At 37.1% G+C, this 26,041-nt stretch overlaps 1 long non-coding RNA gene across 1 annotated transcript; it reads left to right on the top strand.

Annotated features, from left to right (window-relative positions):
• Positions 1–8,113: 8,113 nt before the first annotated feature.
• LOC119704944 lies at positions 8,114–25,280 on the top strand. The gene is made up of 4 exons (XR_005258104.1): positions 8,114–8,272; positions 23,680–23,859; positions 24,534–24,694; positions 24,828–25,280. It is a non-coding gene; the product is annotated as an uncharacterized LOC119704944 (long non-coding RNA).
• Positions 25,281–26,041: the final 761 nt, after the last annotated feature.

Genomic DNA, 26,041 nt, shown 5'->3' with positions numbered 1-26,041 from the left:
TAGAGCTTGATGTCCTTTCCTGAAGTGTTTAGCCCTGAATATTGCCAACAAAAAAATTGTCCTAATGTAACTAAGATATATGTTACTATCTGTAATTCAGGACATAAGTACTTGGAAATGCTATTTATCTAAAATCAGATTTTCAGTTTTTTACTATCTAACAGAAATTTCACTCCCTGAAATTGGTACCAATGAATCTAAGCTAACTGAGATTTACCAAATGTCAGAATGTTTGCTGACAGTAACCATTCTCTTTACTTCAAAACCCGTCTGTGCTTTTCCCTATTCACTTGTCTAAAAGCTTCTTTATTCCTCTTCTTTGGGGCACAGGTTTAACAACCATTATCTGTGCTGTACTCTCCCATGCCTTTCATAACATTTTGCTCTGCATTGTGATGTCTGTTTTCTGTCTAGTAGTTCATTTTCTTTATACTGTGACCTTTATTTCTTTCCCTTTTCAGCCTACTGCACAAATCTATATTTCACATTCATAACTTCCCTTTTCCCATTGCCTGTTTCTTTTTCATTGCTTTCTCTAATTTTTGTGTCTTTCTCATTGCCAGACTTTTTCCTCTCCCCTGCTACAGGTGGAACACATAATATATCTCTAAAATGGTGATTATTATTGACACTTTATTCACATCTGCCACCAACTGCTGCCTCTCTTCTGGCAACTGAAAATAAAACACATAAACACAGGAGCTCTTTATGCTGTCTGCCACTAATTTATCAGTGATATTTTTTTCTCATTGCTTCATGTACTTTCCCTCTGGCATTTTTCCCCACAGCTGGACTTTTGACAATATGTCTGTGCTGTCATTGGATCTCCACCTCTGTCTTCATATGATTATTTGATTTTACACCATCAAAAATATATATTGGTCTTTAAAAAAGCATGACTACTGCTCTCTGTCATATTAATCAGGATATTGTCCATCAGCCTCTTCAAGTCACCTATTCCATGGCCTCTGTTTAGACTAACAGTCAAATTGAACATGTGACTTATAATGAAAAAAACCCACAAATATAATAAAAAAGACAAAAACATTAGAATTAAATAATTACCATTTTTAACTATACATAAGATTTTGTCTGTCACCAAAGAGTGGTCTAAGTTTTTGTAATGCTGATCTGCCACATCTTCTGGATCTGTCATCTGTTGTGGTAGGAAAGTAAATCTAAAGCCAAAGAATAAAAACTGAAGTCTGGATCCTGATGAAATGGGTGTGAGGAGATGTTTTTCTGCTTCTGTTATGACTTACTTGCACTTTTCCATGTCTGACTGATTTACAGATAAGCAAAATGGTAACTCCCCTCCAGATTAAAGCTCTGTGTGCTTGTGTGAGTAGCAAAGTTGAAACCCATTGCTAATACTACTTACAAATTCCATAAACTGCTCAGCTGCTGCAGCTGCACTTTGACAGTTACTGCTGTATTTTGCATCTGATGTGAAAAACATGGGCCACAAGGGTAGTTTTATCTCCCTCCCCACAATTCCTTTAAACCCCCCTTTCAAGGCATCCCACTGGTTTATGTAAATTATATAGGTACTGGCTGGGTTTTATTGGCATAGAAATTGTTTATTAATATTTAAGAAAGCTCTTTCAGAACAGATCCTAAATAAGAATAGTTCAGTTCCATTTCTTTATTTGTTACTGAAAAGGAGAAAACTGGTGTATCTATGGATCAGTCACTGTAAGGGGAACAATTATATTGTAATTAACCTTTAGAGTTTAAAAGAATTTAATGATGGCCAGTGATGAACAGAGGGAGATGGGGTGATAACAAGGTTGAAGTTAATGAACGCTGTACAAAGGGATGCTTTAAAGTGCCCTAGGCAAACTGCAGAGCTTTTCTCATCTGCAAGAGAAAGAGATGCTTTGTTTTCCGATAGATTTTCTTCAATACCATTCAATTTGGGAGCTCATCATTCTTAAGAAAAGAACACCTTTTTGTTTGGTAACATCATAATTTCTCTTTTACGGATTTTTTAGATGAAAATGAAGATGTATCATGTCAGAGCATCTGCTGCCATGTGTGTAAGTGCTGGAAGAGCCTTTTCCTTACACTGTGGCAATGTAATCTGCATAGTCAGTCCAGGCTCCCTTTGGGACAGAATTTGTAGAGCTCTGACCCTTTCAAGTTGTGTATGATCTACTGCAGTGTCTGGCAGATGTGTTTCAGATCCCTTGTTGAGTTGCTGCTGTGGATACCAAGGAGAATTAGGGTGGTCAGCCCAGTGGTCCTGAAGAGCTACCAAGAACCAGACCCCTGGCCACAGAGCTTTATGCAAGTTTGGAGAAGTCTGCTTTTTGCAAAAAAAAAAAGAGGATATTTATCTGTAAACCAAGCTGAAGTTTTAGGATTCATGTAGAAAGGCAAAGCACAGTAAACTTTCTACAAAAGTCACCCTATTTGCTGTTTTCCCTAGCCACCTCTAGGGGATGGTGGTGTGAAGGTGGAGTGAGACATTGTAGGGCAAAGGGGAGAATGTGAGGGCTGAGGAAAAATATTAGAAGAGGTGCAAGGAAGGAATAAATCCACTGTGAATGATAAACAGGAACGGAGGAGGTTTGATTGAAAGAGCAGTCAGCATAAGGTTGAGAAAATATAATCAAGACATCCTCTCAATTTACAGAGATCTGTATTTTAAGAAGCTATTTTTACAATGCCTGTGTGCTCAAATTCCCATCTATATCTTCCCAATATTTTTCCTGTGGAGCTGCATTGTCTTGGTTTCATCTGGGATAGAGTTTATTTTCTTCTTAGCAGCTGGTGCAGTGCTGTATTTTGGATTTAGTATGGGAATAACAAAGCGAACACAGCAACGTTTGGGTTGTTGCTGGTAATGCTCAGCCCAAGTCCAGGACTATTCAGCGTCTCATGCTCTGCCAGTGCACAAGAAGCTGGGAGGGAGCACAGCCAGGACAAGTGATCCAAACTGGCCAAAGGGATATTCCATACCCCAGAAAGTTTGTGCATAAACTTGGGGAAGTTTTCTGTGAGGAGCTGATTGCTGCTCAGGGTTGGGCTGAGCATTGCTCAGTGCATGGTGTGGAATTTTATTGTACATCACCTGTTTCCCTCAGGTTTTGTTTCTCTCTCTCTTTTTCATTATGATCATTATTATTTTATTAGTATAACTTACTTGGTTTCAATTATTGGACTGTTTTTACATCAATCTGTGAGTTTTACTTTTTTCCTTTATTCTCTACCCCATCCCACCAAGGAAGGGCAGAGGGAAGGGAGCAAGATCTGTGTGGTCCTCACTTGCTGGCTGGGGTCAAACCATGAGGTGCATATTAAAGAAGGAAAAAAGTGTCCTCTCCAGCATCAGAGTGAAAGATTAAAACCTTTTCATCTCAATTCTCCCACCTCTGCTAGTGAAAAATCAGAATGAGGTCTTTATCTGTTACTTTTCAATGCAATATTGGAAAACAATTGCCTTATGAGTTGTGGCATATCAGTATGAATGTGGAACACTGAGAATTAGCTAGACCTCTTTGATACAGCAATTACTGTTTGTCATAGAACTCCTGCACTAGAATATAGAAAATTAAGCAGATCTGTTACGTGGCTTTTTCTCCAAAACTGCTGTAACGAAACATTGTAGTAGTGGCAACAAATCACAAATGGTAATTTGCACTCACTAGGCAGCCAATTAAAATTCTGTGTAAAAGCATTGGCAAGATAATATTTTCTGTCTAATATCATGGATTTTGCCTTAACTTCTCTTGTTCTGGGTGCTTTAAAGTGCTAATGCATATATTTCCAACATTTATTTGCCTGGTTGCCAATAGACTAACTTGGAGAATGGCAATGTTTTACATTCTCTTACCAAGTTTCTGCAGTATGTTGAAAACCACTGATTTTTATACTCTCTAATAGGCAGATAAAGCACTCTTTGGTCTGATAAATATTCCACAGAAATGATTGCATAATGCTTTAAAAACTATGAATTCTTCATCACAAAACTTTCACATATTTAAATTTATTGTAAAAATACATTAGTAGAACTAGCGTGGTTTTGCAGACCAAGGATAAAAAGGCAAATATGAAAAAAGGAAGTATTATAATTACTTTTCTACAACACATTTGGGATCAGCCTGGCCTTCACTTTTATTAATGCTTCTTCAAAATTCATCAATGGGGAGATATCTTTGGCACTTTGAAAAAGTAAAGAATAACATTCTCCTTAAGCCCATTTAGTTTGAACCCCTCTATAGAGTAAAATAGGACTATTTCTTTTAATTTACAGCTGCTGAGAAAATAATTGCATTTTCTTATAATTGGAGAATTCTGTCTTGCTTTCAATTGTGCCAAAAAATATCTGAACATGTGTCAAGTTTTGTTACATGTTTCATTTGAGACAAAGCACTGATGAGAGAACTGTCACTGACGCTCCAAGAGATGCTCACTAGAGAAAAAATGCTGCTGCACTGGGCTTTGTCAAGCAGCAGCTCCATGGGTGGAATTCTCCAAGGAGCTAAAATCATTCCTACTTGAGCAACTTCTACACACGAAGTGTGGTGTGACTGTGCTGGCACCAAAGTGGTTTTCTGAAAAGTCTTTGGGAAGAGTTTTCTCCATGTGGTGCTGCTCAGGAGTGAAATTCTGTGGGGTAGCTGGTGCTTGAAATAATGAAAGCAATTCATGTTTTGGGCAGAAGCACAGAATATAAATAACTGTCAAGTTCTGGGGGGGAAAACTGCGTGGAGTGATCTCCTGCAGGTGTGTGACAGTCCAAAGTGACTGAGGAAACCCTTGCCAAAGATGCCTCCTCTCTCTGCTTGTCACTTCTTATAACTGGTTCTTCAAGTTTAGAGAGCAAGAGACTGACAGGATCATGGGAGCATCATTTTGGAGTGCTTGGCTCAGAGAGGGGAAGGTCATGTCTGCTGCCAGGCTTAATGTGCCTATGAGAAGCCACAGGTTTTCCAGTGGTCCTGACAAGTTTTGAAACAACTGGGAAAAAAAAAATCCCACTTAATTGCAAAGCTTAGCCAATAGTTACTCTTTTTGGAGACAGGCCCAGAAAAATTCCTGTCTCTTTGTGCTGCATCCATGCTGTTTTTTCACACAAGTTCCTTCATTTTCTTCAGCTACAGACTCTGAAGTCCAGCCAGATCTCCCCAGAAGATGAGTCCAGAGTTTCAGAACAGCAGTTTATGGAAAATAATGAGGCTTTGACTTTCCTAGGTCTATCTGACAGAGTTTTCTATCCATCTTTACATTTTTTGTTCAGTAGGTTTCTGAGTTGGGAACCTTTAGTCTTGAAAAATAAATCAGTCAGGAGCAATAAGTTTTTCTTTGCTCCCTGCCTGTTCTGTCAATGTCTTCTCTGATATTATGTCAAGCCTGTTTTATCATATGACTATAACAAAAACTTGTGCCTTGATACTTGACTTAACCATAAAAAAATAGGAATTAATTTTTTTTTTAAATTAAGACCGAAAGTTTCAGAGCATCTTTAAATGTTGAAGTAAAAAAAATGTAGCAACTTGAGAAACTGAAAACTGCATGTGGATTAAGCTTAGTATTTCAAATGACAGTAGTACTGGCAAAAAAATATGGGATTAGTGACTGAAATAGGTAGTCCTAAACATGGCTTATTGGGCCTGAGAGGGAAGGCAAGCTTTAGGATTCCCTCAAAACCACTGCAAGGAAATAATCTGATGGAAGTGCAAGGGCCAGTGGCTGTGGGTCTCACCCACTGCAGGAGCTGATTGAATACAACATTTTAACCTGTAGTTTATGAGAGGTGTTTGTGTAGCAGTTTCACAAACCCTCTTTTTTTCTTATACTTTCTTTTTGTGTCCTTGATCCCTCTTTTGAGCAGCATGTTGACATTTTTTGAAACACAATTGATTCCACTGGGCAAGAAAATACCGTATCTTTCTTCACCTCTGCTTACCAGTTCTTCTATCTCTTAATTCTCTGAATGTCACTTCTGTCTTTGCCTGTGTTTGCTCTCTCCACCTTCATTATTCCTGACCTCCCTTGCTTAATCTTGTCCTCTCAGAGTGCCTGCAATCCCCTGGAGATGCTTCTCCTGGTCATGGGAGGTGCTCAGGAAGGCTGTCAAGGCAGAACAGAGCTGTTTCATTGCAGGGCTTTTTTAGGCTTCCTTTGAAACGAGCTGTGAAGGGCAGGTAAATGTCTGCAGGTCACCAGGATCTAATTGCTTCCCCAAGTCCTGTGGGCTGGCTGGGGAGGGTAACTGCCACTTCAGCTCTTGCACTTCCTTGTGAGCTATGTGATGTTTCTTGTTTTGCTTTTCATTTCCTCCTGTGGTAGTGATTACATGATTTTTTTAATCATTTGCTGTTGTGCATTTCAATAAAGCAGCTGCTACCCTTCCATATATTATTAGAAGAATTGAAATATAATCCTAAAATTTTTAATACCAAACCCCAAATATAGACCAAATTGTTCTATTCTGTACTGTGAGTTTTCATCCAGTTGTGATATAGGCCAGAGTAAACTTCTTTTAAAAATAATTTCCTAAAGGATAGGGAGTATGGAGGGAAAACAGATGTCTAATTTAATTTTATGAGAAGCTGCTATTGAACCCCTGAAATTATGGCTGTGGTAATGTTCTGTCATCTTTGTGAACCTTGATTGCTGCTCTACCTTGTTGGTCTGGAAGCATCCTGCTAAACCAGAACATCTGTGACTTTTACCCTTGAATTTTTTACCACAGGAATCTGTGTGTGTAGGGACATCTGTGTCCACGTGTATTTCCTTCTTAATTTTCCACTTTATCTGCCAGTCTGTGTTTAGGGCAGTAATTTTGGAAGTTCTGCAGGCACAATACAGCCCACAGAATCTATTTCCTCTGTGTGACCTCAGGAGATGAGGTACTGTCTGAAGAAAAAATCGTGTTGCAGAAGCTTCAAGGTGCTTAAGTCTCTGGCTTACACAGTGTGATTTAAAGGATGGCACAGGAGGCACTTCACTGATCAAGAAGAAACACCAGCAGGTCCCCACTGGTGCTCTTCAAGTAGAAAGAAGCAAAGAAAAGGTCATACAAAAAGAAGTTAAGGAATGGGGGAAAAAATGTGCATCAGACAGGAGCTGTAATAGACAGAAGGTTCAAGCAGTCAATAGCAAGGCATCATTAAAAAAACCTTAATAAACAAACCATAAGTACACCAGCGGATTAAACTGAGATCAACAGTTTGTTCCAATTGTTTATTAAACTTTAGTTTTCCTTGAGCTAATTTTAAAAGTGAAATGATTGCTCAAAACCGTGAATGATGCTTGAGAGAAAAATGGAAGAGTTGGGATGACTTCCACAGGTAATGACACCTGGTGATGAATGAAGACAAAGTGTCAGGGAGAAAAAATGGATGAAAGGAAGCTTGCAAATTTTTAAAGCTCCATTTCTAGTTGGCCACTGTCAGGTGTAATAAAAAATAACTAAACACCTGCATGAACCTTTAAATACAGACTCAGGGAATGGCTACTAAATCTGTGACAGGGGTTGTTCCACCTTAAAGCTGGGCAAATTTTGACTGCTATTCCATGATTATTCTGTTAAACAGACATTGAAAGAGCTTCTTTAGCTGATAGTTCAGAAATGCTTTCTTCTTCAATGAGAAATGCAGCTCCTACAGATTAGTGTGTTTTCTGGGTGTAGTATGGGGCCTGAAGTGACTGTGATGCTTGTCAAATCCTTTGCAGGTTCCCAAACATGGCACATTGAGCAGCTCTGTCCTGCTTCCAGGTGAGACAAATCCCAGATTTTTATCCTCCTTTCCCGCTCCTGATTGCAGCTACTTGGGAGAGAAGGCATCTGTGACTTAATCTGTTTTGACAGCTGGGAGATCACACAAGGAAAGGACAATGCCAGGCACTATCCCTGCCTGACCCTTTCAGTGTGACCTTTATGGGTAATAAAGGTGAATTCCAGGTTGGGTCAAAGTTTGAAAACTCTGGCTGTCTAAAAGACTTTTTTTCTTTTTTTTCCCCTCCAAGTCATGCCAACCTTTGTTTCCATGGCAATAGGAATGAAAATCTATTGGCATCTTGTAGGCAGGCAGCAGATGACAGCTCTCAGTACCAGATTTCAGCAGCTGACTTTCAAATAACAGTCCTAAGAACCTACTGCAATAACAAGTACGAAGATTTTACTACAATATTGGTTTCTTGTGTGTGTCTTACTTTAAAACAGAGAGAAAATGGATACAATTATTACTTAGAGAAGTGTTTGTGCCTCTCTATTGCCAGCTGCTTGCTTGTCCTTTTTGTCTTCAGCCCTGCAGTGTGGGTAGGTGTAATTTTATACTTTCTATGCAATACATACATGATAGTGCAATTTTTGATAATCGAAGAAGCTATTTGGTACCTCTAAAAGGGGGGAAGTTTAGGCAAAGAAACTTGAAGAGGCTAAAACTTTCCAGGAGGTAGAAGAGAAGAATATCAAAAAACTTTGGAGAGGAATTTAAGATTGAGCATCAAATGTAAAGGAAAATCTCAAGAAAAAAACTATGAAAAGAGAAAAGGTTGTTTGGGGATTCTCTGAAGAGCTTCCCAGGAAGGAACAGAGCAGTAAAACACTGCTAAAGAACAGGTTTTCACTCTTTGTAAGAGTGTTCCAGGAAAACTGAGTCAACACCTCTTTGCATATTTAATCACTTTTCCTTTACATGTAGCTTGCATCTTTTGTGTACAATTTTGCTGGTGGCATTCACCTTTTCAAGAGTGAAAACAAAGTACATTTCAGTACTTATGTCGATTTCAGTGGTACCAGTATGTGGAAGCCCCATGCTCACTGAGAAATTTCTAAGCTGTTTTCTTTCTCATCATTCTGTCATGAATGTCTCCAAAAAGTCAGTTCATTAAATCACTTCTCATAAGAGGCCTTAAAAGCTTTCAGTTGTTAATCCTAAAAATTATAGGTGATGCAGTTCCTGATAAATACAGACCAAAGGGCAGTGACTTGCGGTGGGATATTCAAGTTCACTGACTTTTCTCTCTGCTTGAATATTCTATATGAATAATTATTAATGTTTTGGAGAAAACAAAAAAATGAAAGATTTCTCAATAAGGAGTAAAAAGGAAAAAAAAGGGTGACTGTCACTGGTTAGGTGGTGCATTAAGATATTTCATTTTCTCTGTGTGACACTATTTTCTGTGGAATCCAAATTTTCTTGGTCAGTATGAAGATTTCACATGTAATTACATGATGCCATGCTGCTTCTCTTGGAAAAAAGAGGTTTCTGTGAGATTCTAGCTATTGCTTTATCTGTTTCTCTATACCGCATCTAATATCTTTACTTAGTCCCAAAACACCCAAGATTGACAGAGGAAGTAAATTTTCATGAGTGCTTCAGCAGAGGGAAGATGAAGATGCCATTTCTGGTGGAAAAGTGCATGTTCCAAAGGCCAGAATAAAAGCAAAAGAATTAAAGAATTGTTTACTAATGAGAGCCTTCCCTTCCTTTGCAGTTCCCCTAGTGTGCCAGTCTTGGCTAGAACATTCCATATCCTAAACTAAATATTGGTCCTTATGGGGCTAAAATAGGGAACTGGCACAATTCTCAAGAGTTGGGCCTTCAGACAAGAGACTTTAATTGTTGGACCACTGGTTTTGTCCCAAAAAATTGTTTGCCACTATCTTTCAAGGCATATGATAGATTTTGTTGTCTGCATCTCTAGGAACTTAGCACAGTAACACATGTGTCTCACTATGGGTTCATTAATTCCTGACACTTTCAGATAAGTGCACAAAAACCTCTTTGCACTTTGTTCTTTGAAGAACCTAACAATTGAGAACCCCCTTGATTCACAGTAATGACAAGTGAAAATCTGATATAGTTCTAATTGAGTATTGAAAGGTACCATTAAACAAAACAGACATAGTGCTGCTGAGCCTGCAAGGATTGTGTTGCGAGGCTGTTTTTACAGCTGGACTATGTAGTGAAAATATCACTTCTGAGGCCTGTGTTAAAGGGAATTGATAGATGTTCTGATCTGTTCCTAGTAATGTGAGGGGGAGTAGAGATAGTGAAGTGAATAATTGTGACGTGCTAAACTTATGCTAATTTTTAAATGTCCAATATGCCTGATTAGAGCATCAATGGAGTTTCTGTGAAAAGGAAATGAAGAGAAGGAAAAAAACCCCACTTTTGATGAACTATGAAGCTTGCTGAAAGCACACAAATATTCACTCATCAGCCATCAGTCACTTGTGCTGAAGTTGTGGTTGCAACTAATAAATACCTAAGAACAGAAGTTTCTATACCCTCTTCAACTCTATTTCTTCTTGTATCCAGATTCAACCTTTTTTTCCCTGAATCATGATTCCTTATTTACAAATGTCATACTTTTATTTTCTGCTGTTGTCTAATGAGGCACAGAAGTGATCTGTATATGTGAGAGGCCCAATCTCAAAATTTTGTATAATATTTGTGTAAAAGGGTATCTGAAATCCTCATCTCTTTGGGCATGGAGGAGTTTTCTCAGAGTGATTTAATTGCTACACTTTAAATTCCCTAAAAAGCAGGAGAGCGAACACTTTATGGACTCAGAGATGGATGTAAAAGGGAATGTTTTCCTAAGAATCCAAATTTTTATGTTTCTCTGTGCTGAAATACTTAGTCTCCATCCAATCTACCAAAGCAGAAAAGCTCTCAGCATGAGTTTCATCTCTTTATACTGAGCATGTCTAGAATAGAAGATGGGTCTTTGTGAGGAAGTAGCTACAATCTTTAATATGCTGAAGATCTTTACAGACAAATTGGTGGTATATGCACCAAGGCAATGTATGAATAAACTATCTAATTTTATACTCATATGAAACTTTGTTACACTGATACATCACATTTAGGGCATTTAGGGTCTTTCATTCTCTATTTTTTGCTTTGGTTTGGCTTTGCTTGCTTTGGGGTTTTTTTTTGACTTTGTAATGAGTGTTAATCTATTAATATTTTGGGGGAAAAATTGAACATATTGAGAGAATGCTGAAAGGCTGCAGTGTAAATAAAATTTAAACCTTCTTAAAAGCAAAAATAAAAACTAGAAGATAAATCAGTGTGAGAAAACCAAAGGCAGAAGTCTGGGTCTGTTGGCATTAATTTCCACAGGCCAGCCAGTTAGTTGAAATGTGAGAGTTTATAACAGCCCCAGAGTTCAGTTATTTTATGGCTTCTGTAATAATCTGAATTGTAATTTTCTGCTGAGATTCAGTTAAATTTTCAGCATTTAATGGCCCTTAGAATTTAATCACAATATAGGAAAATGTTTGCCTACCTGGGTATTTCTCCTTATGTATATGAATTTTTTTCTCTTTTTCCTTCTTAGGATATTCTAACATCTAAAGAAAGAAAAAACCCTGAAATTTACTTAAAATTATGTTAAATAATGCTGTGCATCAAGGCTTTTAGGAGTCTATATATATATAAATACATATGTAAAGCATAAATCTGACTTTATTTCTCTGGTGCTGTTGGAACAAAGAAAAAAAATCTGGAGCCTATCAAAACTCAGATGTGAAAACCCAATTCAGTAGCAGGCATCAAGAAACTAAGTATTTTTTTTCTTGTGACACAAAACTTATAGAATTGGAACAGACTATGCTGTTGAGATATTCAGAGATATTCCAGTGAGGTGGTGCAGGGATGCAGAATATACTCATTTCAGGTGAATAAAGGGATCCTGTTTATTACTCCAATCCCTATTTTCCCTAGTAAAAACACTAATTGCTACAAAAATCCCCTGAATTTTTTCTTTCTGGTATCCTTCAGAGTGATGGTATAGGAGGGTTTCTAAGAATGTGTGAAAGAAATTATTTCTAACTATGAGGGAAACATTTTTGACACAAAACTACCGATTGCTGATAAAGCAGCCACTTAATTAGTAGGGTTTCATGAAATAGTGAAAACAGATTTTAAACCCGTAATTCAACTAAATGTACTCTAACTCCTATATCTCATGGAAGACATAAGGATTAAAAAGTACAATTCCATTCTGAATTCCTCACACTTTCAGAAGTTCTGCATCATTGCAGTGAGAGCATTTTCATTCCCTGCTCACAAGGTATTATTCTGAAACAAAGAAGTTGAGATGTTTCAGGTTATTGGTATAACCAAAGTCCTGAAAATTATAACAAGGGAAAAAAGCTGATAATTTCCTTCTGTGACCTCCAGTATGATTCCAGTCCATGCAAGGGCTAAGAAATGTCTACCTACTTGTCAGTTTGTTTTGATATCTCTTTTCCAATGAAGTTTTCTTCTAAAATGCTTCAAAATGAAGCAGATGTAAATTTCCATTGGACACATTCTTTGGTTCCTTTGTTTTTTACTAGTTCTGGACTTGTATTCAGTAAGTCTTAAATGAAAATCTTAAAATCTGATGAATATAAAGAGCTTTTTTTCCCCTCCTATGTGATAAAGGGCTTCATTCACCTCTGGCTCTAGAGGCTTTTAGGAACCACAGGCACGCTCTCAAAGGAAATATTTTATTAATTATTTAGCAGAGACAATTAACTAGCTGTAAAACTGTAAGAACACCAAGGACCTCAAGAATATTACAAAGCCTTTGCATGTGTAAGTGCATAAAGAAAATGGATAAATAAGGTGAATTTGGGCAAAAATAACATTCCAAGAAATTTTCATGTAGAGCTTTTTGTCTGTAAATACAAAGTGTTTGTGCATTTTCTCTCTCTCTTCCCTCCCCTCTTACAAGAATGTGGACTTATTTAAAGGACTGTGTATCTGCACTATGGGGAGAATGTCATTTCTTGCTTTTCTAATATTTTTTTCTTTGCAGTGATGCTTAGTAACACTTTGAAGATAACAAAGTGTCTTCGAATTAAGTTTGAAACAGCCCCTGAGTGATGTCACAGGTCAAGAGTGTAGTAAGACTTTGTTACCAATGCTTCTGTGACTGCATTCAAGGGAAGCTTTGGATTATGATAAATTATATTATTTATTATACAAATCACATTGTATGAAAGATTTTAATAGTCTCCAGGAAGAACCTATTTCTTCACTTTTAATTAAGCCACAAGAAAAGCAGTGTGAATCTGTGCTGCCCTGAACAGGGATCATACGCAGGCACTGAAATCATTAATCTAACTTTTATAGGTGTAATTCAGGATTGTGTTCTTTTTGTATTTGCAATTAGAGGGTTGAACAGATGTAGAAGGCTCAGTCCAACATGAAATGTTAAAGAATCTTTATCTTTAAGGTATTGCTCACCTAGAGAAAAGAGTAGAGTTTATCTGCTGATTCAGATATTTGTTCTGTTTAAATATATTAAAGGTGTGAAGGATATAATTTCTGGGCATGTGAATGTTCTACTGAAAATTCCACTAGAAATTATTCTCATAATAAATTTAATTTATACTGGTTAATTCTGACATAACAAGTGAGAGACAATGGTAAAGGATTTTTATATTTCTTACAGTTAGATCACAGAGGTATCCAATAAAAATCATGCCCATATTCTTAATAAAAGGTTATTTTTTTCCTCCCAAGGTACACTGTAAAATTGCTTTTTTCTGTAATTGCACTGCTGCAACCAAAGTTCTATGCCTAAGACTGCTGAACATTCATGGTGAATCACACAAATACAATAGGGAAAAGCGAACAGAAGTGACATTTTTCCAGGGAGTTGTTTTCAGACCTGTGAAGTAATTCTGAAAGCAGTTATTTCAGCTGTGGAGCAAAGAGAACATATTGCTGAAGCCTAAAAGGAATGAGTTTGTGTCCAAGGAATAAGTATTTTTTATCAACCAATTTGCTGATAGAATGTAAATATAATTTCTTTTTTTTCTTCGATTATTACCAAAGGCTGCCCACACTTTGGCCATTGCCCTCCCACTATTGTTTTCCAGTGGTTCTTAATTATTTTTCTTTCAAAAGATGCTGTACTCGATCTTTTGCTCAAGTACTGTGTACAGATTGAATTGCAGGGAGGAGTCATATATTCCACATATGTTGTGGTAATGTGACATTTTCTTTAAAATAGAAAAGTCTTACACTTTATAAGTCATTAACACTGTCCACAGAATAAAGTCTGTAAGAACCAGAAATGCCAGAAACAAAAAGCTGTGGTCTTTCTATGCAATATAAATTTTTTTCCTCAAGTGTTATGAATGTATGTTCACATGCATTTAAACACCTTCTCTTTAAGGTCAACACCAAAAAACTGTCATGTAATAAATAACAGAAGGTCACTAACCTTAATTTAAGCACTAGAGGATAACAAGCAGAGCATTAGTTATGGGAAGTATTGAGCCAAAAGCAACTCTTAGTGCTAATTGTGAAGTCTGGCTGCTGAGGAAAGGCTGTTGTGGTTAATAGAACCCCAGGCAGAGTTTTCTAATTGTGAAAGCATCTTGCCACTGACAAAAACTACCTTTTAAAGACCCTCACAATATCAGAATATTAAAGACCCTCACAAATCAGAATATCAATTTAAAGACCCTCACAAATCAGAATATCAATATTTATAGATATTCTCCTGAATGTCTCCTCAGTTGAGCAATGGTAACCTTTGATTTAAAATGCCCTGAACTTAAGGAGCAAGGAAGAAATTTCCCTGACTGAAAATTATTCTGAGTTCTACCTCTATAATCATGCCTGCCAGGACTTTTGCATGTATTCACCAAGCAGTCTCTCTTTTCTTGTTAAAATGCTTTGTGTTGAAATAATCTCTTCTCCTTGTTCATCAATATTCCCAGAACCTCTCACTACTTCAGTTTGGTGTGTGCATACTGCCCTAACAGGGACTGGGTTCTGTTACCTTATTCATGCCCAGCAATGCCTCCAAATAAAATTGAATTGAGGTAATGAACATTTACAAGGTTTTATCCTGAAGCTAAGGAATGGTGGCTGACTGGCATAGTAGCTTGAAACATTTTTAAGGAATCCCTTGAAGTCTGTCCAGTAATTTTAAGGTTGTGTAAAATCCTCTCAAGCCAGGAGAAGCCATTTTCCTGGCACAAAGCTGGAAATTCTAGGTGGACACTAAAATGGCATCATTGAAACTCCTGTCTCCATGGCAGAAGTCTGCATGGTTAATACTCTCTTTATAAAAAATATAATCACAGATGCATAAAACCAGATAGAGGTCAAAATCCACTAGAGGAAAGGATGCAGGGATCAGATACAGAGACAAGGAAAAGAGAGAAATCTATGCCCAAAACAATTTAACTAAGAAACAATGGTGTCCTTCCCAATCAGTGATATTTAGCAGCAGAAGAATGAATGAGAAGTTTCTGCAGCATTAATTGTGCCTTTTCCTCTCAAGGGAGCTCCTCATTCAAGGATTGACCCCTTGTCTGGCATTGTGTGAAACGTGATTTTGTTAATTAAATACCAGCTTCTTGAATGCACTGAGCTCTACAAATTAGCCTATTAGCAGTTTAACACAATTAGATGAATTAAAAACAGAATTCCTGCTTCAATTAAGACAGCATTTGGTCCTCCTTCATAACCTTTTTTTTTTTTTAATACCCATTTCCCAGCTGTTTTAAAATGATGTGTTGGTGTTGCAAAGGCTGTCAAATTCTGCCATTTTAACTCATGGTGAGTAATCCTTCCCTGCCTGAACTAAATCCCTCCATCTAAAATGAGCTGTTCATCCTGAGCCAAGTGTTGCTCTGTGGAGTTGAAGTGGCAGAATGGAATCCTTGCTGGAATTTTGCTGTACAAATATTCACAACATGGAGTTCTGGTGGGTGAGGTTCTTATTTCTTACATTTTTGCTTAACAAGGCTTCCTGCAGAAATCTTTACCTAAAGGGCCCCTAGCAGCCAGCACTCATTACTGGTGGGAATAGTCTCCAAAAGAGCATTTAGATATTAGGAAACATAATGTTGAAATAGGCAAGGGGGTTTTTGTTCTATTTTTGTCTTTAAAAAACTCCCAATCAAAGAAACCCCTACATAACCCTTCAGATGTGATAGGTTAATGCTGCTCTGTCACCCTGCTCCCTGAATTGTTTGGAGGTGTAGGTAGGACGTAGGAAGCTGTGGGTGGCTTCTTGTGATGTAACTCAAGGAAACATTCTTTGAAGAGGCTTTGAATATGCAGTAAGTAGCACTTAAAAACTGACAGATTTTGCACAGCCATACTTGGCAGCTTGAGTGTGATAAATAAGATTTAAAATGAGGCTTTTCTTTTTTTTTTCTGACTGAATTTGTCAATACAGACACTGCCATTTTAGCCTTGCCCATTGAAAGTGCTCTTTTAAAATGGGCAATTTTATAAAATTAAAGCCTTCTAAAATCCTGCAGTTGCTTGCATGGGAATTGATGAGAATGGCTTGCAGCTGGTAACTAAGCCTAGAAGTAAACGTTGAGTAATGAGGGGTGGTTATGAGACAAGGAACATCCTCATGCCTTTCCTCAGTACCCTCTGAGGCTGCACAAGCCCTGCAAACCATTCCAGGCTGTATTTGCATGAGTGAAGTTACAAAAACAAGACCAGTTTTTGGTGTGCATGGTAAAACTGTTATTTTAGAAGTTCTAAAAGTTCTTTTAGAAGTGTCCCTACTCTTCATTGTGCATTTGTCCCTCTGAACAGAAAATGCTAAACTTGCCAATTACTCTGACACGTGGTCTCATCTTTAAAGAACTGGTAGCTATAAACCAGGTTATGAGGTCAAAGTGATGTATAAAAATTCAATTCGAAGAGTTTTTTTTTTCCCTTAGATGCTCCCTAAAATTTTCTTTTAGTGTGTGATGAATGCTGAGACTCCCTGGCAGAGCTACCAAAAGACCTGAGGAATTATGCACTGCAGTTTGCTGCATTTTTATTGTCTTCGCTGTATCTGAGATATCCCTGTCCAAGCAAGGTCTTGCTGTGACCATTAGTGAGAAGTGATGTTACAGGAAACTCTGGGCTTTTTGTGGATTGCTGAAATCATATGAAAATCTTGCTACATTTTATCTTCCATTTTATCCTCATTCCAGAAGCTGTGACTTAACGAAGTTTAAATCCTGTCTCCAATAGGCTGTTATCTTTCAGAAAGTGATACCACAGAAAAATAGGTTCTATAATCATCTTTTTGTTTCACATTGTGCATTCTGTGGGCTAACTTATTGCAAAAATGTCTTCCCTGAATTTCAAAACATTGAAAACACAGGGTCTGTTTCTCTCTACCTCCTCCCCTCCATATATAGGCACATTAACATGAAAAAATTACCATTTTCTGTGTTTTTTATAATAGGAAAATATTATGCTTCAGGGCTTTCCTCAATTTTTAGATGCTCTGTAAACAAAAAATAGGGAAGTGGTCAGCAGTAATGATCGTATAATCCAATAATTAATGTGAAAGAAGTAACTGTTCTTACCCGGACTAATGTTCTTTCAGCAAATGCTGGTTTAAGCATAATTTACACAATATTTAATGCTCTTAGAATGGTTGAGAAGCAGTGCATTCTTAGATTATTTTTATTTTATTTTGATTTTTTCTTTTAATTTTACAAGATTCAGCTGCAAGTCTTTGTCCTTCAGCTTGTGTATCTTAGTTTTCTTCACCTTCTTATGTGAATTAGAAAAAGCATTGTAATACTCCAAAAATCAAGGCCAGAGGTACTTCTCACCACAGAATAGGTGCATAAGAAACTCAAATTCTGATCCTATTTGTAGTCTAGGTATATTTCAGAAACTCAGATTCTAAATTTTGTCTGAAAATTACTTCTCAGGTTTTTTCAAATGGAAAAGCAGGAAGATTTTGGTTGACAACAATTGTAATTTTATCAGCCCTCATAAAATGCTATCTTTTTATTAAGTCTCCTGTCCCTCTGATTAATTGTTACTTCATAATGAGTAAAATTTTCTTATTATAGTGTGTAAACATATATAATAGAGAAGTCATAATCAATAGATTATGATAGATAATCAATAAGTCAATACTTTTAAGCTGGGCCCTGTAAAGCTGGATTTGAACCACAAAATAGATTTTGCTGATGTCCTATAGGTAAGGCTTGAAGGCTTTTTCTTATTCCCAGGTTTATACATGGATTTAATTTTTTTTTTTCCAGAGCGGACTTTCAGAACACTGTCTGAAATTTTACCTCCTTTTTAGGCCCCCTTTTTACTCCCTTTCAAGCCATCTGCAATTTCATTTTCCTACAGCAGCCCCTACACAAAGTGTACCATCTTTGAGGTGCAGCTGATCTCAGAGTACCTGATTCAGTCATGCTGACAGCACTTTTTTGTAAAATATTTTTGTCATCAGCTGTGGAAACATCTCAGTGGAAAGTGCCACACCAAACTGTGACAGTGACAGCTGAGGAAAACAGACAAATCTAAAATACCAAGAGTTTCCTTTGCAGCAAGCATTAAAATAATTTCTTCAATCAGAAATGAATGGGAAAGATCCATCCCCTATTGATATATGATGCAGTTGTACAGTAAGAAAGAAATGACATCCTTAAAATAATTGGACAAATATGCTGATGTGTGTTTCACCAAATCCCACAACCTCTGGTAATTTACTAATCAAAAAAATGGCCAATATAGCACTAGTTAAGGTAAATAAATAATGACATTAGTGTCATCTTTTTTGAAGTCAGCTCTGAAGACATTAATAATATTGAGAATTTTATTATTTTGTGAATATTCCATGAACAGAAATCAATAAAAGCTGATATAATACATAGAACAAGTATAGTAAATAGAAAATATGAATTATGCATTTGTCTCCAGGGTTTTCTGATGCCTTGATTTGAATTTTAAGTATGCAGTGAGACTAATAAACATCAAAGGCTATACATATCTAGAAATCTTTTTAGAAATGCTCCTGCTGTATTTTGAGGCAGGTATATTTTCTTCTGTGAATTATCTCTGATACACCACCAGGAAAGCATCACTAAGAGGTAAAATAATTTGCATGAGACAACAGAACAGGAAAGATCAAAGTGTAGAAGAAAATCTGTGTCTATTTTTTTCCTTCTCTTTTTCTAAACACTTGACACATTTCTGCTTGTTCAAGACTGGCCACGAATTGGGAGCACTTTTAATATTATAATGAGCAGCTGTGATAAAATGCTAAAAAGTACTGGGAGCTGTCATTGAACCTTGGAGTTTTATTAAGAGTTTAGAATTCTGGTAAAATATAAAAACAAAACAACAATGTTGTAGTAGCTAAGATAAGCATTTTCCACAAATGCTGACAGAGTCAGAAAATTACAAACCCAGAATAAAAAGTATTACAGGAATATGCTGCAGGATAATCTGAATTCATGGCTGTTACCTGTTGCATTTGGGTACCAGCAATGGAAACCTGCATCAGCTGAGTGATGTTTTCCTTTGCAATGCCTTGGGAAAGCATTTGTTTAATCATTCTCATGGCAGCAGGCATGAAGTAACAATGAATTATTGTGCTGTCTTGTTCTGGGTTTAGTGAAACAAAAATTTAGATACAGAAACAAAGCCTTACATTGGTTACACTTAAAAAAAAACAAAACAAAAGGTTAAAAATTAGAGAAAATGCTCCAAAGAATGATATCTAGGTGCTCCAAGTGTAGCTATCTCAAAACAAAACAAAAAAAAAAAAATCAGATGTTATTTGCATTTTTCATGTATGAGTATTTTAAAGGTAATTCTGAGAAGCCCAATTTCTATATCTGAAGCGTTCAGGACTAACAGTCAATCCCAGCAATTTTATTACTGAATCATCTTGCTGGATCATTCCATCTGTTGCATCTACTTGTGTGCATCTCCAGGAAGATTTGGGATTTTGTACTTAATTCCATTTTATTCTCTTCATATTTTTAAAATATATTTTTAAAATAAATTTTAACCACATTTTTTATCCAGGCACACAAGAATGTTCTTCTGTTTCTATTGGAGGAATCAAAAAACTCAGGAAGTTGTAATGTAAGTGGCTGATTTTATCCCCACCCCGCCTCACAATTCCTGTGCAAATGTGAAAAATAGCTTTCCCAGAATGATCCTCATTTTGTTTTATTTTAATGACATGGATTTCAAAAGCTAAAAAACTAAGACCAAGCCAAATGATTGTATGCCCATGTATTGCAGCCCATGTATTGCAGCAATCAGAACCCACTGTTATTCAGCCATTCTGTTCATCAAATCTCTTGTTATTAACACAGGTAAATACCTACACTACATCTGGCTTTATGTTTCTCTTCCTTTCTTTCTAAAAATGTCCTTTATTTTTATGGCCACCACCTGTTTTTTTCCTCCCTCTCTTTCTCTTTTTTTGGGAACATGGTTATGTTCTTCCACCTGCTTTATGATTCTTCGTCTGATTATCTCAGAACCTCTTTTTTAGTGTCCCTTTACCAGATGTTTCTCTCCTATGCCCAAATTCTGGTTGTTTCTCCTTTCCATTTCTCATTTGTTTTCTCTTTCTCCTGCTGGCAGACAGATGGGGGGCTTGCTGCTTGGCACTGAAAATGTTATGGAGAGGGTTAGTTCCCATCCCACTATGAGAACAGGCTGTTCCTGTGATATTTCCTTGCAAATAGAAGGAGAATGCTCTGGAGTACCAAATGGCACCTTCCTGGGACTGCTCTCTTTTCATGACATTCTGAAAAGTCCTCCAAGAAGTTTATGGAAAAATTTGATATAGGACTAACAGCCTGGATTTGAGCCCTTTTGTTTTCTATACAATTCCTACTGTCATGTACTTGATCTATTCAGGTTTTTTTTGGTTTTTTTTTTTTCCCTGTTGTTTTTTTGGGTTTTTTTTGGGTGATGCATTGAAAGACAAATATGGAAGAAGAGCTGGCTTGTGCTTTCCCAGTATCAGCCTGGAATTCTCAAAACATAAAATGTTCTTTCTCTCAAGAAATAATACATATACATTCTGTATATGCTGAGCTGGAACTCTGTCTAAGCACACATCAGAGGCTTGTCTCATATGCTGTTTTTTATCTGAGCAGCCTGGCAAGGCAGCCATGCCATTAACAACCATCATTCCACCCAGACACATTCTATGAAAAATTTCTGCCACTTTTTAAATGGTAGGTAAAACAAATAGTGGATTTTTTTTTTTGTATGTGTGTTATAGTTCCTATGAGCTTGGTTTGAAAACTAAAATAAAATTGTTTCCAAAGAGTTGTTACGATTGATATCTACAACTGAAGAGGCACTGAGAGAGTGCCTTCAGCAAGGAGGAATTTTTTACCTGCAGCTGCTTGCTCCTGAGTGCTTACCTGTAGCCAACCTTCTTGAAATAAGGTCTCTATCTGAAACAGAGATTGAGAATCGTTGAAAACCACACTCAGAAGGAACCTAAAAACAGCATCACATTGGTTTTCATATGCAGCCTTAATCTTCTGCCTGAGAATGAAGCACTTCATTTGACCTCTAAAAAGCTGAAATTCAATATATTAAAAACCTCATTGTTCTAACAGACTACAATACTCCATAGCCAAAGATCACCTTTTTATTTGTATAGTTGCTTATTACCCATGAGCTAGTTGATTACTAAAGAAGCATCTGATTTTTTTTCCTTTACTCATTCAGTGGTACTTCAGTGTCTGGGATGTGAACCTCATGGTGTGCTCACCACTCTTACTCAGCTGAGTGAGAGCAACAAAACCTCCTTTGTAGCACAGGAAACTGAGCTTCTCTTCACTGCTGCAAAAACCCCCAGAGGTAGAATTGTAGATTTCCAGCATACAGAGCAGTTTACATATTTTATCATAACTCCAGCCCAATTTGCTTCATAAGCAAGAACGACTTCATCGAATCATAGAATAATTTAAGTTGGAGAAGTATTTTAGGGTCACTGAATCCAAACATTAACCCAGCACAGCCATGCCCACCACAAAGTCATATCTCTGAGTTCCACATTCAGTGCCAGCAGGCAAGGAGGTGCAGCCAGGTAAAGAGAACCTGCTGTTGCCATGAGATGAAGCTGCTCCCTCCCTTTCTGCTCCAGAGCTGCACATGAAGACAGAGCTGTGCTCTGCTCATAGGCAGCTTGCTGGTTCCCCCTTCAGCTTTCAAATCCCCATGAGTGGCAGACAGAAATCACACCGTTTGCAGCTGGCCTGGAGCACAGAGGGAAGGCAGAATCATCTGTGGAACAGCTCAAGTCCTCAGCCCAGGTTAATGATGCCTTTAGAAATCAATAGGAGTTGCATAGAATTTAATTTGGGGAAGGCTTGTGGGTAGCAAAACTGCCTTTGTTGTCCCCTTTGTTAAGCACTTGGCAGTTTTGAACACAGACTTAAAAAAGGCAACTTAAGGAGTTTGAATTCATCAGCCATCTTACAGCAAAAAAAAAGAGTTTTGCCACTGAATATCTCTGTAAGAAATAGGATGTCATTTATATGACTTACACTAATTATTAAATGCTCTTCAGTATGGTGTTTCAGTGACACCCATAAAAGCAAAAGTATTCATTTTGCTTCTAATTGCTACTTATTATTAGAAGCTCTTCCTATTATTTGCTGAAGACACACCAACAAAAGCAGTTACACAATCCAAGCCACAGCGCAAGTTTTCTGGAGTCACTCAAAGCCCCTCAGAAGGGAACTATCCTAAACAATTCAGCTTACATTTCTAAAGTTTCGATAATTAACTGTTACTGAAGTATCCAAGGAAAAGTATCTCATGTCTATTCTTGTAGCACTTCTGTCTTACATTAAGAGCAGAATAAAAGCTTCCTTTTTTCCCCTAACTGTGCTCCCACTTGACAAATCATTAGATGTAATAGATCAGCTTCCTCTATTTGCTGCAGTAGTCCTGAAAAGTGCAAACTATATCCTATTCTTTTGCAGGGATGTTCAAGCAAAAATTGATGCATAAGTTTAAAGTGGCAATTAGGAGTCAAAAAAAAAAAAAAAAGAACATGTATAAAAAGGTTTCTGGAAGTTATTTACTGTTTCTTGAGATAATGGTACATGAAATGATGCAATTCAAAGAAAATAATACCTTTAAAAGGAATAAGAGAAAGAGTTTTGGTTTTTTTTTTTCATTAACTCAGACTCATTTAAAACAAATCACTTTAGTGTCCAGGTGTCAAAGTCAGAAAATTTTTGAGATCTGAGACACTCAGATAATTTTGCCTCAAACATTTCTTGCATTTCCTCAATTTTCAGATATAAAATTAAAAGTTGCTTATTACCCATGAGCTAGTTGAGTACTAGAAGAAGCATCTAAATTTTCCTGTGGCTAATAGGAGTATTTCTTTGTTCCTAAAAAAAAATAAAAAAAAATGGGAGTAGTTTTCTTGTCTTTCTACAATTGGACATTTTGATATGGAAAGCCCAAATCTTGCATTTTCCTATAAATGTTTCTATTGATTAAGAATTAACAAAACATAGAAATGGGTACTACTCTTATAAACTTACTCTTATCAGATGTGTATGAGAGAGGGCTGAACTCCCCAACTTTATAGCAATAAACCCCCTCAGCAAAATGGATCCTCCAACAAAACCTTCCTAGGAAAGGCAATAAAGCTGGATATCACTGGGCAGTAGAAAGCACTAGAAGGGGAAAATTTGCTTGCAATAGGAATTCAGTCCCTTCATTCAAAGTTTTCTGCCATTGCAGATCACAATCAACTCTTCACTTCTCCACAGACATTTTAGCCTTAGGTGGGTATGGGACAATCAGGATAACTGCTGGAACAAGATAATTAACTGAGATTGCTGACACATGGACTCATGCTGCCAAAACAAATTTAAAGAAAACCAAACCAGCTGATGGCTGTCTGAAGTTTTTTTTGTCTTCTCAGGTGGATTTGATCTCTGTGATGAACCTGAGCTTGTCTTCAAGCAAGCTGCAGAAAGAACTCTGAGCGTGAAGGTGTCTATAAGCAGTCGTTTTAAATGAAGAAGTATCAGAAAACAAAAAAAAAGGAAGATAGGAGTGAATGTGGTGGTATAAAAAGAAAGATTAATTTTTGTGTGGCCTGGTAAGTATTCAAAAACCATGGACTGAGTTTTTTCTGTGGTCTTTTGAAGTGCAAGTTTAGCTCACAGAATTGAAAATGATATCCTTCTAAAAGTGAACCAAGGGATGATAGCCTTTCTACGTGGTGCTGAGAGTGTAGGGAGTGAAGGGAGATGTGACTTGGCCTTATTGTTTGAGAATAATCATAATAGTGCCAGAAAGATTCCAAGAGATCTGTTTGTATGTGTGATATCCAGAAAACTAAATATGCTGATACTTGGGATCGTAAATGTGTGTATTATAAATAATTTAAATGACATTTTAAAATGTTGTTGAATTCTGCTCGTTATGTAGAATTGGGCTAGACAAGGGCTGAATGTTGATAACCAACTTGACAACAAGAGCAGTACTCCATTCTCTTAATTTTCACAGCAAAGGTAGTTTTGTTAAGATCTTGATAGAAAAAGGCTTAAATGTTTGAGCAAATGTTTTTGCCTTTTTTTTTTTTTTTTTTTTTTTTTTTGGATGGTGGGAGGTTGCCTTCTTTTTTCAGATGGAGGGTGACAAGGAAAGGAATACATAAAATGAAAAGCAGGGAGAGGAAATGACAGCTTTGGTTCTCTCACTTTGCTTTTGATTTTGAAAAGATCACAAAAGCAGTAAATGGACCACTCAAGAATTCCTTTTTTCTTTCAGCTCTGGGCCATTTGGAGAGCTTTTACTTTCTTCTGACCCCTCTGTGGATTCCAAGACTTGCAGCTGTGCAAATTCCACTTTTTAGATTGGTAAATTGCATCCAACAAAGTGTTAGGATGTAACTGAGGAGAGAAACAGAAAAGCATAAATTAATAGGAAAAGTGAGTGCACCCTGACACCCTAGGAAATATAATGGAAAACTGATCCATATTTTGATTTTTATTGCACTTTTGGTGGTTTTTTTCCCTAATGTAAGAACAGAAATAGTGATGCTATTTAGTTTTGCTTTTCTAGACTGTGGATTTGGAATGGAAGTGATGAAATGTGGTGAGTAGGTTGAGGTGGAGCAGCACTGTAATATGCAAATGATTCCCTTGGTTACATCATCTTGCTTTCCTTCAGTCACTTGTGGCAAAATAAGATTTCTTGCAATGCTGACTTTATTTTCATGGAAAAAGGAGTTAATTCTGTGGGTGGTAAGGGCTGAAGGGTAATTTACACCTCACTGGGCAGTCTGTGTCACTTAACTTGATATGATCTTGTTATGTATGCAGCACCTTTCTAAAATTTGTGGGACTTAATGTAATCTATACCTTATCTGTATTAATTTTTTTATGGGATTAAAAAAAAATCTAAATTTTATATTTCCTAACTTATCCCAAATCATTCTTGGTCTCTTTCAATGGTTTAAGCATATGAAATGTTCTCAATTCACACTTCAGTGAGATTCAATGGGATGACAGGAAGGAAAATTTATTCATCACTGTGCTTAATTTCTATTATTTGCTGTGGTATCTTATATTAAATGTAAACCAGAATCTTATCCAATAATGATCTGAGCATGTTCTGGGAGTTATTTTTTTAAATTCTTGTCAGCAGCCATGACCTGTCTTGTATGGTAGGTAGCCCTTAAATCAGTTGGCTTGTTTTGAAAAACCCCAAATGTTTTCCATTCATCAATAATACCTCATAGAAGGTATTTCCAGGGTCCCTGTCAGGAAGACTGGCAGAGAATTCACAAAAAGCTCTGGTGAGTTCAGGGGAGGCCCTGTGGATGTGTCTTGGATTCATTCTCACCACTCTTAGTGTACATTGTGAGCAGCTCTGAGCTTTGGAAAGCTTGGCCACCAAAGGGTGGAATGGAATAGCTGTGTTTGATTCTGCAGATGTCGAAAAAGGCACAATGGGAGTGTGTGATAGTAACAGGATGGGTTGGGAGGAAATGCTTGTAGCAGTCTCTGTTTCTGATAGAGTTTTCAAGTCAAAGGGATGTTTCTGTTCCACTTTTCTTCTTCTCTCCCCCCCGCCCCCCCTTTTTTTTCCTTTTTTCCATGGTGTTCAGATTATGTGTGAGACAGATGCTCAGCCTCCAGCCACCATCCTCCTGTGGCTTTCAAGCCTCCAGTTTGATTGAATATGAGCACAGCAATGCTTTTTCTCCTCCAGACAGGCTGACAAACTCTCTTTGTGTGCACGGTGCACTTGGTTGCTCTGGTAAACAGAGTTGT

This window comes from Motacilla alba, chromosome 1 (genome assembly GCF_015832195.1).
Source record: "Motacilla alba alba isolate MOTALB_02 chromosome 1, Motacilla_alba_V1.0_pri, whole genome shotgun sequence".
NCBI lineage: Eukaryota > Metazoa > Chordata > Aves > Passeriformes > Motacillidae > Motacilla > Motacilla alba.
Note: the sequence above shows the minus strand (reverse complement) of the source record. Positions and strands in the feature narration are given on the sequence as shown.